The sequence below is a fragment of the Bufo gargarizans genome, chromosome 2 (assembly GCF_014858855.1).
Source record: "Bufo gargarizans isolate SCDJY-AF-19 chromosome 2, ASM1485885v1, whole genome shotgun sequence".
Lineage (NCBI taxonomy): Eukaryota > Metazoa > Chordata > Amphibia > Anura > Bufonidae > Bufo > Bufo gargarizans.
This window is the reverse complement of record NC_058081.1, coordinates 64280165-64296633: the sequence shown is the minus strand read 5'-3', so window position 1 is coordinate 64296633 and position 16469 is coordinate 64280165. Positions and strand designations below refer to the sequence as shown.

The 16469-nt window shown below is 47.0% G+C and overlaps 1 protein-coding gene across 2 annotated transcripts in view; it reads right to left on the bottom strand.

Moving 5' to 3' along the window:
- Positions 1-16469, bottom strand: part of BRD4 (bromodomain containing 4) — a 73848-nt gene that overhangs the window by 55630 nt on the left and 1749 nt on the right. The gene's annotated exons all lie outside the window — the stretch shown is intronic.

Below are 16469 nucleotides of genomic sequence, written 5' to 3'. Positions count from 1 at the left end.
AGTAAAATATCAATTTTTGCAGATAACACTAAACTGTGTAAAGTAATTAACACTGAAGAGGACATTATACTACTACAGAGGGATCTGGATAGATTGGAGGCTTGGGCAGATAAGTGGCAGATGAGGTTTAACACTGACAAATGTAAGGTTATGCACATGGGAAGGAATAATGCAAGTCACCCGTACATACTAAATGGTAAAACACTGGGTAACACTGACATGGAAAAGGACTTAGGAATTTTAGTGAACAGCAAACTAAGGCTCCTTTCACATCACCGTTTCTCCTTTCCGTTCGAAGTATATAAACTAGGGGGAAAGAATATAAGGTGCCTGCTCTCCTGGGGTCAAAAGTGAACCCTTCCTTCACAATAAGGGCTCATAGCCCACAACTGTGGTGATGCGGGGCCGCAATGCACGGGCACCAACCGTTTGCCCGCCATCTGTGGATGCTGACCCCTACACTACTTTTTTGCGGTGCGGAGGCGCAGACAGAAAACCCATGGAAGCACTCCATAGTGCTTCTGATCCATTCCTCTGTTCCGCACCGCTCCGTATCTTCAGGACCCATTCAAGTGAACGCATCCGTATATTGCAGACACGCTGTTTGCAAACTGCAATTCAGCCACAGACCTGCTACGGTCGTGTGCATGAGGCCTAAGCCTAAGGCTCCATTCACACGTCCGTAACGTGTTTTGCGGATACACGGAGCCACGGATCCGCAAAACACGGAAAGCGGCAATGTGCATTCCGCATTTTGCGGACCGCACATTGCCGGCACTAATAGAATATGCCTGTTCTTGTCCGCAATTGCGGACAAGAATAGGACATGTTCTATTTTTTTGCGGAAACGGAAACACGGATGCGGAAGTGCGGATCCGCAAATGTGGATGCGGACAGCACATTCCGGCCCCATTGAAAATGAATGGGTCTGCACCCGTTCCGCAAAATTGCGGAACGGATGCGGATCCATTTTGCGGACGTGTGAATGGACCCTAAGGGCTTCATCTGGCTACAAGATTCCTAGTATTGTGCCTGATCTAAACCACGTCCCTTACATACACATATTCAATTAGGCATCAATCAGTGGGGTCTAGGTGGAAAGCGGTCGTATCTGGCAATGCCGGATATGGAGAACTCTGGTAGAGAGCAGCCTGCTGGATTTCCCTGCTGTGTGGACAAAACCGGGTTCTGTCCCGTGCTATTTTTCCTGTATTTTATTATTTTAGATTATTGACTTATGGTTTCGATATTTCTCCTTTGTATGTATGAGTCATTTTAAGAAATGCTAAGTGTCTTATCAGGATTTGGATAGTTTCCTTCTAATGAATCATTGTATCTTACTCTGGTCAGGTGATGATTGCACAAGACTGAGTGAGATTTTTTTTTAAAAGGCCCCATTCACATAACCATATTTTTCATGGATCGGATGCAAAAAAAAATATAAAATGCAGCGTGCAGTCCACTCCCGTATGCCCTATTCTTGTCTGTTTTATGGACAGGAATAGGCATTTAAAACATAGTGTGGGACCTGCAGAAGGAGAATGAGGGATGCACATTGCCAGTATCTGTGGTTTGCTGATCCGCCAAAGTGGATATGGCCGTGTGCATGAGGCCTAAGGCCTAAGCTACCGTCCAAAATGCATTGACTATGGGGAATCTTGTTTGCATGCTAATAAATTGGTTTTTATCTTCCATGAGATTCCCACTGGTGCTGGACTTCCTTTTCCCATACCAACAGCCCTGGCACCACCAATATCGGTTCCTCTCTCTCTCTTTTATGTACAGAGCTAAAAACCCATTTAGTAACTCTGCCTTCTCCTTATCTTCAGTGACCCCCCGGCCCCCTTTACCATTAAATCTGCATTGTGAACTCAGGCACTGTAATCCGGTCACTGTATCAGTCTTACATGCCGGCTTTCAGCTGGACATTATATATATATATATATATATATGCTACATGCAACATTTTATGTTTGGCATATATGCCGGAAAGCAGCCGGATCCCACAGCAGTGAATGGGGATCCATCGGCACATAGTGGTGGTATCCGCCTATGCCAGATACGGTGAACTCCGGCAGCGTGTTCCTCTGCCGGAACAGACTGCCAGAGTTCACATCGCAGATGTGAACTCAGCCTTAGTTAGGGGACCTACCTGCCATGACCTTGTTTTTTTTTAGTATTTATATATTTAAAGAATTTTTGGGGGATTTTAATTTCAAAGGCTACAGCTGACCCCTCAGATTTGTATTTTTTAAAAGGCCTTTTGTCATTTATTGCCTTTTTTACAGTAGCTGTAAGCCATGGGGGGGGGTTTAATTTTAGCCGTTTATACTTGTTACCTAAAGGGATACATTTTTCAGTGCAATTACTCAATGTGGATTTGAAGCTCTCCCATTTATCCTCTGTATTATTATGTGACAGTAGCTACACCTAGTCTATGCCCTGAAATGCTGCCCTCAACCCAGGGAAATTAGCCTTTTTGAAATTCAGTGTCTTTGCTCTGCCTGACAGTTTGCTTGTTACAGTTTAGGGGGAATATAATTATATTGTGGTCACTATTACCTAGTGTTTCTCGAACAGTAACATTTCCAACAAGCTCTGCATCATTAGAGATTACCAGATCCAAAAGAGCATCGCCCCTACTGGGACCTTCTACAATCCAAAAAAGCCAAAAGGCATAGAAAAAAGCAGTGAGCACACCACAATGCAAATAATAACCTTTTTTCCATGATAAACATATACAAACACAGAAGATAAAACCATTAAAAATCACAAAAACATGAACCCAACCACTCCAACCAGTCTATAACAACCAGTAATAAGCAATATGTATTACAGCAAACCCACAGGAGAGAGAAATCAGATAAAAAGGCACATGTGCAAAAGTCAATATCCCAAGTGATACCTAAATGTTATTCTTAAAGTGCAGCAGTGCAACAAGTAAAACTACCACACCGTAACTAACGAGAAAATATAAAGACGATTCATAGTGTGCAATGAATGAGTACAGACTCCAAAAGGCAGCCAGATAAGGAGTCTGATGAAGGCATCACCGACCGAACTGCCTTCATCAGTTATTTGGCGATCCGCATGGGTTACTGGCACCAGTCTCCTCATCTGGCTGCCTTTTGGAGTCTGTGCCATTAGCTGCCATGTAAAAGTACTGGCAGGGGTGCTGATGGGTGACAGAGGGAGCCACCTCAATCTGCTGAAACCACTTAAAAGCCACAGTTGCTATTGACTGCAGCATCTAAGGGATTAAATAGCCCGGATCAGCAGTTCTGCTCCTCTGAGCTGGTACCGCAGGAGCCCAGCTGTCATAAGGCAGCTGAGCACCCACTCTTCCTGACACAGGTGACCGCTGCAAAATAGGGTCACCCTTTAGTGACCGACCACCATAAATTTGTATATTCTGGTCACTAAGAGTAGGGGGAGGTCAATTCAAAATTGTATTATGCTACAGACGTCAGATACATCTTAGAAGATGATATTGGAGAAGTCTCATCTCAGACCACCACTGATCCATAGGGCACTCATAGCCCTTTTCACTGGATTTCTCCATCAAAATTAGGCTGTCCGATACAGATGGGACAGGTGCATGCCTACCTAATGGCGGGGGCACTCGTTACATGGCATGGACTTCTTAGCCCTAATGAAACAGCTCGATACCAGCCTTAGGATGGATTCACATGCTGCCTGGGTGGCAAATTTGCACTCATGTCATATCATGCCTCCATCTCAGGGTCCCACAGGGCCAGTGCATATAAAAAGTATGTTCTGAAAAGATGGGGTGAGCCCACATAAGAACAGAGAGCATGTAAATGCCAACATCAGACATGGCACGATATAGATAGTACATCTCACCATTACAGAGGGCAGCGGTATACTGCATTCCTTCACTACAATGTATGACTGCAGCCTGAAACCGCAATGCTGCAAAAATGTGAACGAAGCCTAAGGCCACATTCGCACCGTGTCTATTATGCACTAAATTTTTGTACAGAAGATCCACATTGTAAGCCTCATGCACAAGACTGTCTTTTTTCCGCATCTGATCTGCATTTTTGCGGATCGGATGTGGGCCCATTCACTTCAACAGGGCTGCAAAAAATGTGGACAGAACACCGTGTTTTGTACGCATCTGTACGTCCACGGCCCCGCCAAAAAATAGAACGACCTATTCTTATCCGTTTTGTGGACGTGGATGGGACATTTGTAAAATAAATAAATGGATGCAGGCTCTCGGCCCGTCTCTGCGTTTTGTGGATCGCAAAAACGGCTACGGCCGTGTGCATGAGCCCTAATACAGTACCAGCAAAGTAGATTATGTGTTCAAAATCTCAGCTACATGGCGCGTAAACCTTCCGTGCATAATTTGACCTGCAGCGCAGATTCTGAACCTCCAGCGAGACAATTGTGTGAATTCTCACTGCAGATCTCACTCAATGCAGTACAAGGGGATGGGAGGCATAGCCATGTCAAAATCAGAGGCTTTGGCGCGTATTCAGCAAAATCTGCATGAACTACACTGCCATGTGCGTGTACCCTTAGGATCCGAATCACACAGATCCTAAATTTGGTGGCAATGCATCTCCGCTGAAGGTGGTGCCTCTTTCTACAGGTTTCTTGCTATGCGGCACTCTGCTCTGGATCCCATACATAGTATGTGGCTTTTCCCAAGTTCTTACAAGTTATGACTAGCTGATCGGTGGAGTTACAACTGCTGGGATCCTCACCGATCCTGAGAAATGGGTCTCTGTCCCCCATCGAACTTGCACCATGCAGCTCCATTCATTTTCTATGGGGCTGACCAAAACAGCCGAGCGCTGTTCTCTGCTGTCAAGCAGACCCATAAGGAATGAATGGAGAAGCAGGGCGCATGCTCAACATGCCGCACCAGCCCAATGGGGGAATGGGACCCCCATTCTCAAATTAGTGGGGGTCCCAAACCCCACGATTTTTTAGTTATAACTTGAACACTTAGCACATACCGCTTAATGCTTCTAAGGCCTCTTGCACACGAACATTGCATACGGCGGGTCCGCAATACACGGGCACCGGCCTGTGTGCACTCCGCATCACGGATGCGGACCCAGTCACTTGAATGGGTCCGCAATCACGGACATGCGGAACGGAAGCACTACAGAGTGCTTCCGTGGTGTTTCTGTCCATGCCGCCGCACCGCAAAAAAATAGAACTTGTTCTATTTTTTTGCGGTGCGGACGGATCAAAGACCCATTCAAGTTGAATGGGTCTCGATCCGTCCTGGCTGCCGCATGGACGTTGCCCGTGCATTGGGGGCTGCAAATTGCAGTCCCCAATGCACTGAACAGATAAGAGGAAAGCTCGGGGCACACTACATAAAAACATGCATGAAAACATGCACACCGCGAGCAGAAGAGATGAAACCTCTCAGGCCGACAACACCGGCACAGAAAGCAGAGCGCTATTAAACAGGATGCAAGGCCTTTCAATGGTTTTCTGTGGTTTGTTACTTCCCCCCCCCCCCCAAAAAAACAGCATGTGAACTTCTACAGCATCAAGCCTATGGCCTCCTGAAAATCACAGCAAATGATAACCCTCATCATCACCACCGCAAAAATACACAGTAAAATGGTTAAAATAGTGGAAATACCAGGACATGGACTCCGAGCCCTTCACATTCACCATCCAGGAGATGTCCGTGTCACCACACAGGGACCTTGCCTGGGGTTTCTGTCCACTGCTCTCCTATCTTGGTTGGACCTTCATTGCAAACTGCTATTAATTCATTCATACTTTCGAAGTCACTACCACATATATAGGATTTTTACTTTGTACTGAATACTTTCAATTAGGGTTGCACTAGGTATCGAATTATCGATACCCAATCGATACTTTTGTACCAGTATCAATTCAATACTGGGATTTGCCATTTACCAATACTAGGCTGCGCTACTGCGCAGCCTAGTATCAGAGAACATGGAGCACGCTGCTCTTAGCAGCACAGGGGAGGAGGAGGAGGAGGAGTCTCCCGCCAGTGCTGCTGCCACCAATGAGAAGAGAGAAGGGCGGAGGAGGGGAGGGACTGTGGCCACTGCGCCACCAATGAAGATAACTAAACCATTAATACAGATACAGGAGGCTGGTGCCGGTGGCAGAATCACATAGCTGGCACCAGACTTCTATGGCAGGGAGCTGCGATCAGCGGCAGTTAACCCCTCAAGTGCGGAACCTGAGGGGTTAACTGCCGCAGATCGCACCCGCCTCCTGTATGTGTATTAATGGTTTAACCACTTCACATCTGCCCATAGGATATAAACGTCCTATAGGTGGATGTTTATCTCTGAATGGACGTTCTGGAACATCTATTCAGAGATGGCAGCTCCACGCTAATCGTGCAGCTGCAGAGCGGGGGGCCCTTGTCAGTGACAGCAAGGCAACCCTGAGAGAAGGCAGGGACAGTTCCCAGGTGTCCCTGCCTTCTATTCCCCAATTATGCCTCCTACGCCCGGCTGGATTTCTCCCGCTCAGTATGCTAATACTGAGCATCGGAACAGGTGGGAGGAGATGCCAGAGTTTCTCAATGGTAGTCTCCTTCTTCCTGGCTGTAGCTCTGTTCAATCGCAGCGCAGAGCAGGAGAAAAAAAAAACCTCCCCGACTGACGCTCTGCGATTGGACAGTACTACAGCCAGAGAGAAGGAGGCGCCCATTGAGAAAGCCTGGCATCTCCTCCTCCCTGTTCCGATGCTCAGTCTTAGCATACTGAGCGGGAGAAATCCAGCGGGGCGTAGGAGGCATATAATTTTTTTTTAAATCAAGCAGGGTGGCAGCATCAGCGGGAAGGGGGGGTACCCAGCAAGTACAGGTATATATCCCCCTTAATAAAATCGCATAAAAAGTCCTCTTTAAATAAAAAGTTAAAAAAAATAAAAAATAAACATATTACATAGCGCCACGTCCGAAAAGTCCACACTGTTCAAATTTTTTTTAATATCTCCTATGCAGTGAACATCGTAACAGAAAAAATAAATAAAAACCACGCAATTCGCCATTTTCTTTCGTCAACTTGTTATCTCTTAGTAAATTACAGATAAGGTTTATTAGATGACAGCACAAAGTGAAAGTACCATTCACACAGCTACAAAAACTGTTAAAAGGGGTTGAAACCCGGACATACAGATATTTTCTCCCAGGCAGCCCCACTAAATCACGCAGGGCCAAAGGCATTTTCAGGAGATCCATTGACGTACTGGGCTCTCCATAGGGCTGCCCAGCGGAGGCTTCTGCCCAGCAGCGAGCACGGTGACGTCAACAGCACTGATGGGCGGGCTTTAGCGCTGCCCTAGCCTGTAAAGCCTCCACCCAGCAGTGTGATATTGTAAAAGAAAAAAGAAAAAAAAAAAAAAAGCCCTGCGCAGTGCAAGGGAGTGCATCAGAGAATGAAATGCTCCAATGCCAACATCAGGGGGGCTGCCTGGGTGAAATTCTGGGTACGTCCAGGTTCAGCTCTGAACCCAGACAACCCCTTTCACCCTTTGTGACAGAACAGCTCAATAATTTTTTTTTTTTTTAAATAAAATCCAATTTAAAAAAATTTGGGGGTCCAAAATGAGTAAAATGCAATCTATAAAAAAAAGTATTGCCCCAGAAGGTGTACACAGTCTTTAAAGGGTAACTGACATGTTTTCATAAAAAATAAAATTAAAATAAAAACAATTTTAGCGTATGTTACTGCTGCAGCAGCATTACGCATAAAGCAATCTTTAGTTTCTTCATATACCACTGTTTTCCTTCAGTTTTCCCCTTAGTTACGGCTGTCTTGAATCCTATAATATGAGGATCTTCTCAGGATGGCTCCTCTGCCAGTTCTCTGAGGCCAAAACTGCTTTCCCTCACTTCATATACACACTTGCTGTAGCCTGCAGCTCCCTGCCAGCCAATCAGATTTGAATACTGAGAGACACGCCTCCTCACTCTGAAGCCTAATGCAGGCATGCAGTGTGAAGGAGACAGACAAGCCCTAGCAACGGTCTTTTAAGGGAGCAGTGGAAAGGGACAGGAGACATTAGTGAAAGCTGTAATTATAAGGTAATTACAGATCTTTTGACAATCATTGACAGACTAACTCAGGTATACAGGCCTAGCTCTAATAAACTAGCAAATAAAAAAATATGACAGTTATCCTTTAAGCCAGTGTGCAAAGAATGACCCCGAAGGTGATAAAAACCACAGCCCAGGGAGGCGCAGCACAAGAGCCTTACACGGTGGTAATAGCGACCACACTATACATAAGTATTATATAGGATTTTACCACACCTGATATACTCTCAGCACTGAGGAATCCATGGCATAAACCGCCCTGACTGTGAAGGGAGCAAAATAACCGTTACCCAGGGCCCATCAGGGAACCACTGGGCACCGGTAATCATGGCTGCCGCATTTATGGCAATGACGTCAAATACATAATTTGCTGGTCATAGCAAATACAGTAAACCCCTCTAAATCACAGTGTTACACAAAAGGTAAGTAATATGAAGGGAGGGTGTGAAGGATCGGCCCGGCACAACCATGGGTTATGTACTCCATATACTTTCCCACCAGAGAGGCTCTGGTCAGACAAGTCACTACAGGGTCATCACATGTGGTAGGAAACGGAGGTTACAGGACCACAAAGGCACAGCTTTATATACCCCTTCATATGCCCTACACTCTGTTCACTACGTCTTCCACTAGAAGATCTGAGGGGCGCTAGGAGAAAATATTCATTCATCACGCCTGTGTCGGAAGAAATCTGACTTCAGCAAATGGCATTTATCATGTAGAGAGAGTTACTACACACCACTTATGTATTGTCATTATCCATATTGCCTCCTTAACCGGCTACATCACATTATATCCAGGAGTTACGACCACCCTGCAATCCAGCAGCGGTGGTCGTGAGTCGTGACTACACAATATAGGAAAAGGAGCCATGGTGGCCGGGACCGTGGGTGTGCGCATACCAAGCCTAGCATGGTTTTCTTCCGGCCAAGCATAGGTATGGTCACATGCTCCGCTGAGCCAATGACTAGCTATAGCGGGAACTTGCCGCTTCTGGACAGGTCACCGTTGTAGCCAGGCGTTGGCTGCAGCAGAGCATTTGACAGTGTCTGTGCTGTGCCGCAACAAAACAAGCTGGGGACCGGAAGTTGGTCACACCGGCGCAGGAAAGTATGAATCTTGCAGCTGCCGACAATAGGTAGGAATTACTTATTCTCGACAACCCCAAAGATAAGCTACTAGAACTGATACATAAAATATCCTTTAATATACACAAAAACACGCAAAATTAAATTTTTAAAAAAGGTACGTTTGCAGAAGCTTTGGAGCTTGAACTAACAGACCTGAGGTCTGCTGCCTGCTCGCAGGGACAACGCGTGGATCTCACCGCGGCCATTGCTAAAGCAACTCGGGATGTGGGTAGATGCAGTCAGCATCCTGGAACTGTGTGCTGGATAACTTTATAGTACCTCTGCTTCATGACAAGAGCACTACCCCCAGCTTACAGGAAAAGGAAACCAAAACTGAAAGCAAACAGCGGAGCAGGATCTGCCAGGCTGAGGGAAGATACCCGTGAGAGAGGGATCCCACCAAGTCAGATGAAATCAAAACAATGCCTCCCCATAGGGCAGGGCTGGGTGGTCCTCTACATTACGAGACCTCCAGCCTTCCTCTACATTACGAGACCTCCAGCCTTCCTCTACATTACGAGACCTCCAGCCTTCCTCTACATTACGAGACCTCCAGCCTTCCTCTACATTACGAGACCTCCAGCCTTCCTCTACATTACGAGACCTCCAGCCTTCCTCTACATTACGAGACCTCCAGCCTTCCTCTACATTACGAGACCTCCAGCCTTCCTCTACATTACGAGACCTCCAGCCTTCCTCTACATTACGAGACCTCCAGCCTTCCTCTACATTACGAGACCTCCAGCCTTCCTCTACATTACGAGACCTCCAGCCTTCCTCTACATTACGAGACCTCCAGCCTTCCTCTACATTACGAGACCTCCAGCCTTCCTCTACATTACGAGACCTCCAGCCTTCCTCTACATTACGAGACCTCCAGCCTTCCTCTACATTACGAGACCTCCAGCCTTCCTCTACATTACGAGACCTCCAGCCTTCCTCTACATTACGAGACCTCCAGCCTTCCTCTACATTACGAGACCTCCAGCCTTCCTCTACATTACGAGACCTCCAGCCTTCCTCTACATTACGAGACCTCCAGCCTTCCTCTACATTACGAGACCTCCAGCCTTCCTCTACATTTTGCATTTCCAGACCAACAGAGCCTAGACTTTCATTGTATTAGTGCAGCAGTGATGCAACTAGATGCGTCATTAACTACCCCGTAATGTGACATCTCAGGTATTGGTCGTGTCTATGGTTTCTTTGTGACACCGCGGGAAAAAAAAAAAAAAAAAAAACACAGTTGCAAACACAACTTGCTAGGTTATTGGCTGCAAACAAGTTTCCCATTATGGACTTCAATGCGAGTAAAGCACTCTCTTTCTTCAATGTGTTTTTATTAGTGGATACATAGGACGCGTTTTGGCCCATCAACTATAGTGCCAGGATCATCTGCTTTCAAAAGACTGGGAACGCATCCCTTCCATGTGCACCGCCACAAGCCCGAGTAAGTAATGCACAAATCCCAAGTCACATGCAACTCACACAATAAAATAACTGCACGACGGCAAATCGCAGACAATCACACAACTTGTACACCGCCCCAAGAAGGGATGTCCTGGTCAGAAGAGAAGATCCAAATCTTTCCCCTACCGGCCAGCAGGAAAATGCAGTGCAGTCTGCAGGTTAGAGAGCGGGAGGAGCAGAGCAGACTGATGTATGGTTTTTAGGAAAAGATTCAGGAAAACATCTCATTTATCCATTTAAAGCTTTGCTCAGGGGGCGGCCCTATCAGTACCCACAGAGATCAGACCGCCCACTGGACTCCTAAGCCGAGAACATGCAGAGGCTTGAAATAAAACACTTCAGGTTCCACGGAAGCTTCTCCGACTGCGCTATACCTTGCTGCCTGCAGACTGACAATATCACCCCTTTAGGTGTGGCCCAGTAGGTCCGTTTCATGTACCATTTTCTACGCCTGTTTTAGGAGTAGAAAAGGGTCTGAATGCGAGGCAGCTAGGAAGCGGTCTTACATTTAGAACTGGCAGAGGATCCGCGGAACTGATGTACAGTCTGGCGCCTCTTCATAACTCCGGCGGTTCCACCGCCAGTGCAGACCTTTATTAAGACCAGTGTCTAAACCGCCGGTCTTAATAAATGACCCCCTAACTTTGCAATTTGCATGACCTCGCTATGCAGGCCACGCCTCCAGGATCTATAGACCATCTAATAGCGGACTACAAGCCCCAGGAAGCCATAATACTAGATATCTGATTTTACTGTGTTCCTTAAGACATTTAATATCACCCACCTCATGTGGTGATAATGAAGTTTTGCAACATTGTAACTGACATCCAATATCTCTGTTTACAGCCAGTGAATAGACATCAGCAGTAGTGTTGACCGAACTTGTGTTTTAAGTTCTGCATCCAAAGTTCGGGTTATCGAAGAATCCCATTATGGATTCCGCTACCACGGATCATAACGGAATTTGGAATTAATAATGGGATTCTTCAATAACCCGAACGTGAACTTTGGACGCAGAACTTAAACCACAGGTTCGCTCAACACTAATCAGCAGCACAAATTACTTCTCGTCTTGGAAATTGCTAGAATGTATCAGCTAAAGTCCCCATCATCTTTTTAGCCACCTGCGTTTTTTTGACACTTTTTGTAGTATTTTTCAGTTAATCAAAACTGGTGTAAAGTAGAACTGGCTTAGGCTAGTTTCACACTAGCGTTCGGGTGTCCGCTCGTGAGCTCCGCTTGAAGGGGCTCACGAGCGGACTCGAACGCTTCCGTCCAGCCCTAATGCATTCTGAGTGGATGCGGATCCGCTCAGACTGCATCAGTCTGGCGGCGTTCAGCCTCCGCTCAGCAGGCGGACACCTGAACGCTGCTTCAATGTAAAAGTCTGGACGGATCCGCTCAGGCTAATTTCACACTTAGCTTTTTTTTGCCAATATAATGCTGAGGGATCCGTTCTGAACGGAGCCTCCGTCTGCATTATTATGATCGGATCCGTTCAGAACGGATCCGATCGAACGCTAGTGTGAAAGTAGCCTTAGTTGACCACAGCAACCAATCCGATTCCTCCTTTCAGTTTCCAAAGGAGCTGTCAAAAATAAAAGGTGGAATCTGATTGGTTTCTATGGGCAACTAATCCACTTCTACATTACACCAGTTTGATAAATGACCCCCAAATGTCTCCTGTTGACATCCGTATGTCCGTTCCATGGCCCCGCAAAAAAAAAAAAAAGACAAAAAAAAGAAGGAAAGAAGAAAAGGAGGACATGTTCTATTCTTGTCCATTTTGTGGACAGGGGTTGGACATTTTCGAGAAAAGTGTGAAAAAATATAATAAATATGGAGGCATGCACTCGGCCGGGATCCGTGTTTTGAAAATCCATGATTTGCGGACGGCAGAACGGATGTGGTCATGTGTGTGAGCCCTAAAGTGAACACTCATCAGTCTGGCTGTTGAGGGCCTGTATAGCTTTTTAGTCACTGGATGGAAGCAAGCAGAGATCTTGAAAATGGTGGACTGAAAACACAAATCATGGCTAGCATTTTGCTGAACTTGGATCAGCAAAAACGCTTCCGTTATTCCGTATGCATACATTATGAACGGATCGGGTTGTATTAGCTCTAAAATGACCAAAATGGATTCTGCACTAAAACCACTGTAAGTCAATGGACGCCAAATCCGTTTTTTTTTTGTGTCCGAGAAAACAGATCTGGCACCATTGACTTACATTGTGTGTCATGCCAGATCCGTCTCGACTAGTTTCCCATGACGCACACAAAAACGTTGTTTGCAGCGTTCTTCTGTCTGCCATGGGAATGAAACGAAAGGCATTCTGGCGCACTCCGTTCCCGTCAGTTCAGTTTTGTCCCCATCGATGTACTTTCCACATAAGGCTAGTTTCACATCTCTGGCGTTGTGATCCGGCCGCCAGTTATGGCCGGACACAAACTGCAGTGTGCAGCAGATTCCCAGCAGATTTGCCAGTTTGGATCTGGATCTCCTCTGGATCCCATTATAGTTACTGTGGCCGGCGGGCATTCTGTTTGCAACCGGCAGTGCCGGGACCGGAGAATTCCAGCAGGCTGCCAGAGATGCGAAACTAGCCGTACACTGACTAGATGGGAAGTCCAGCCTACGATCGGCAATAAAGTAAAGCCTCATGCACACGGACCATGTGATACCGGCCTGGATTTCTTCTAAGTGCAGGAGTGCATGGCGTCATTAGTTGCTACGACACCGTGCGCTTCCTGCTGCCGCAGTACAGTAATACACTGGTATAGATCATAGCAACCAATGACGCAGTGCGCTCCTGCACTCAGAAGAAATCCAGGCCGGTATTACACGGTCCGTGTTCCACGGATGGGTGCACTCCCCCATTACTACAAGGAAAGGGGAATATAAATTTATACTGATCTGAGCTTTTTCTTTTTATCGGCCGGTGACTCCTTTACATATTAATGTAGTCCGTCACCAGCAGTCCTCCTTATCCCGCACAGACACATGTAACTCGCCCGTTTTCTTTTTGTTGATCCGAGGCTCCGTTTCCGAGTTATGGCACTGTTTCTTAATATGCAAATTTGGCCTTCGGTGCAACGAGGGCGCCACCAATGCTCTTGTTGTACCCTTTCTGTGGCTAGCCTCTCGCTCGCTGCTTTGATTGACAGGGCCCAGCAGTGGCAAAGCAGCCAGGGAGGGGAAGGCCACAGAAAAGAAGGAAGCTTGGGTGCAACAAGAGCAATGGTGACGACTTTGTTGCGCCAAACGACTAATTTGCATATTTGGAAAAGCATCGTAACTTGGGGATGACACCTCAGTAACAAAAGTAAAAGCGTTTTCATCAGGTGAATTACAGCTATGCAAAGGGGATAGGGACACCGCTGGGGACACTCCCTATGATCATATATTTCCAACGTTTTCCGAGATTTTGATACTGAGAGAGGTCATCAGTAGGGATGAGCGAATCAACTTCGGATGAAACATCTGAAGTCAATTTGCATAAAACTTTGTTCTAATACTGTACAGAGCAGGAGCTCCATACAGTGTTAGAATGTATTGGCTCTGGTGAGCCGAAGTTATTGCTTTGCCAAGTCTCGCGAGACTGTGTATTAACTTCATAAATAAGGCTACTTTCACACTGGTGTTTTGGCTTTCCGTTTCTGAGATCCGTTCAGGGCCCTCACAAGCGGTCCAAAACGGATCCGTTCTGCCCCAATGCATTCTGAATGGAAAAGGATCCGCTCAGAATGCGTCAGTTTGCCTCCGTTCTGTCTCCATTCCGCTCTGGAGGCTGCCTGCAGCGTTTTGCTGTCCGCCTGACGAAACTGAGCCAAACACAATGTAAGTCAATGGGGACGGATCCGTTTTCACTGACACAACCTGGCACAATAGAAAACGGATCCGTCCTCCATTGACCTTGAATGGTGTCCAAGACGGATCCGTCTTGGCTATGTTACAGATAATACAAACGGATCCGTTCTGAACGGATCCATCGATGACAGATCGGCACCAGACGCGAGTGTGAAAGTAGCCCAATACTGTATGCAGCGGGAGCTCCGTACAGTATTAGAACAAAGTTTTATGCGAATCAACTTCGGATGTTTCATCCCTAGTCATCAATAAAGAGGAGTTAATAATTGAAAAAAAAAAGTTTGATTTGGTGGCTTTCGACAAATTTTACAACAAAATTCACTTTCTAATGAAGCGAATTTCTTTGTAAATAGCGGGTGCAATGACAGGGAGCTGCGATTGTGCCCCTCAGATGCCGCGTTCATACATGAGGGCAGCATCTGACAGTAATCATGTAAAATAAAATAAAAATCATACTTACCTGATCCATTTGCTCGCCAAGGGCCAACCGCCGCTATCTTGCTTAAAGATCTGGCGAGAAATCTCACGCGGCCCGTGGCGACATCATACGTTACCACACACAGGATTTCGTGTGTGATCCTCAAAGCAAGATGACAGCGGCTGTCCCTTGACCAGCAAATGGATCAGGTAAGTGCGATTTAGTTTTTTTAGACTATTTCAGGTTAAATCGATTCGCTACCACGAAACACACGGACATTCGGCTTCACGGCGAATCGAATTTCTCCTGAAATACGAATCTAAGTCCACTTAGTGGACTTCGATTCGCTCAACACTAGTCCTTAGTATCTTATCAGTGGCCAATCAGTTGTTTGATAAGGCACGGCACTCCTCGCCAAGCACAGCGCCATCCATCGTACAGTGGCGGCGCTAGGTATTGCGCTCAGCCCCATTCCCTTCCAAAGGGGCTAAGCTGCTCCTAGGTCATGTGACCAACGAACGTGACTTCACTGGGTCTAGAGAAGGCGGCGGTGTTCCGTTAGATTTCCCTACCCTCGTCACTTCCAGCCATGACGTGGGGGAGGTGTGGTGCGCAACGACGGGGTAGGGAAATTTCACAGCAGACTTAGCTGGACACTGCGCATGAGCCAGGAGCCTCAGCAGCGGTTAGGGTAGTGAAAAATTACGGGCCAGTGCGCAGGCAATCGGGTGGATGTTCTCAGCGGGACACTGGCTGACTGCGCATGCACTGGTAGCCTCACCAGTAGTTACGGTAGGGAAAAATTCTGTGCTTTTTCCCTACCCTAACCGCTGGTGAGGTTCCCAGCGCATGTGCAGTGTCAGCCGGTGTCCAGCTGAGAACATCCACCCGATCACTGCGCCTGCGCACTGGCCCATAATTTTTCCCTACCCTAACCACTGGTGAGGCTCCTGGCGCATGGGCAGTGTCGTTTGGTGCTGTGAAATTTCCCTACCCAGTCATTGTGCGCCTGCGCGGCGCAGCACACCTCCCCACATGTCCAGTGCGGCCAGAAGTGACAAGGGTAGGGAAATCTAACGGAACAGCATGAAATCCTGCGAGTGCCCGTGCCTTCTCAAACAGCTAATCGGTGGGAAAGGGGGGGGGGGGGGGGAGCCAGGTGTCGGACCCCCACTCATCAGGTAAAATCTCAGAAAATGATGATGAGGAACCTTCCCTTCAGACAGCGGGGTCAGCCATTCGGCCAGGAGTCACAACTGAGGAACAGGGCAGATGCTACCCCAGGCAGTGCCCAAAATGAAAGTAAATAAGGAATACTAGGAGGAGGAGGAGAATTTCACCAATTTTATTTCAGACAATCGGACACAGTGATGAGGTATAGGGTGTGCCAGGGGCAATAACAAAGCAGCAAAAATAACTAAATACATTTACACCCTGAAAGGCCCCATTTTGAGACCGCACAGCGGGCATTTACAAACAACCCCACACGGACCGGCCGGG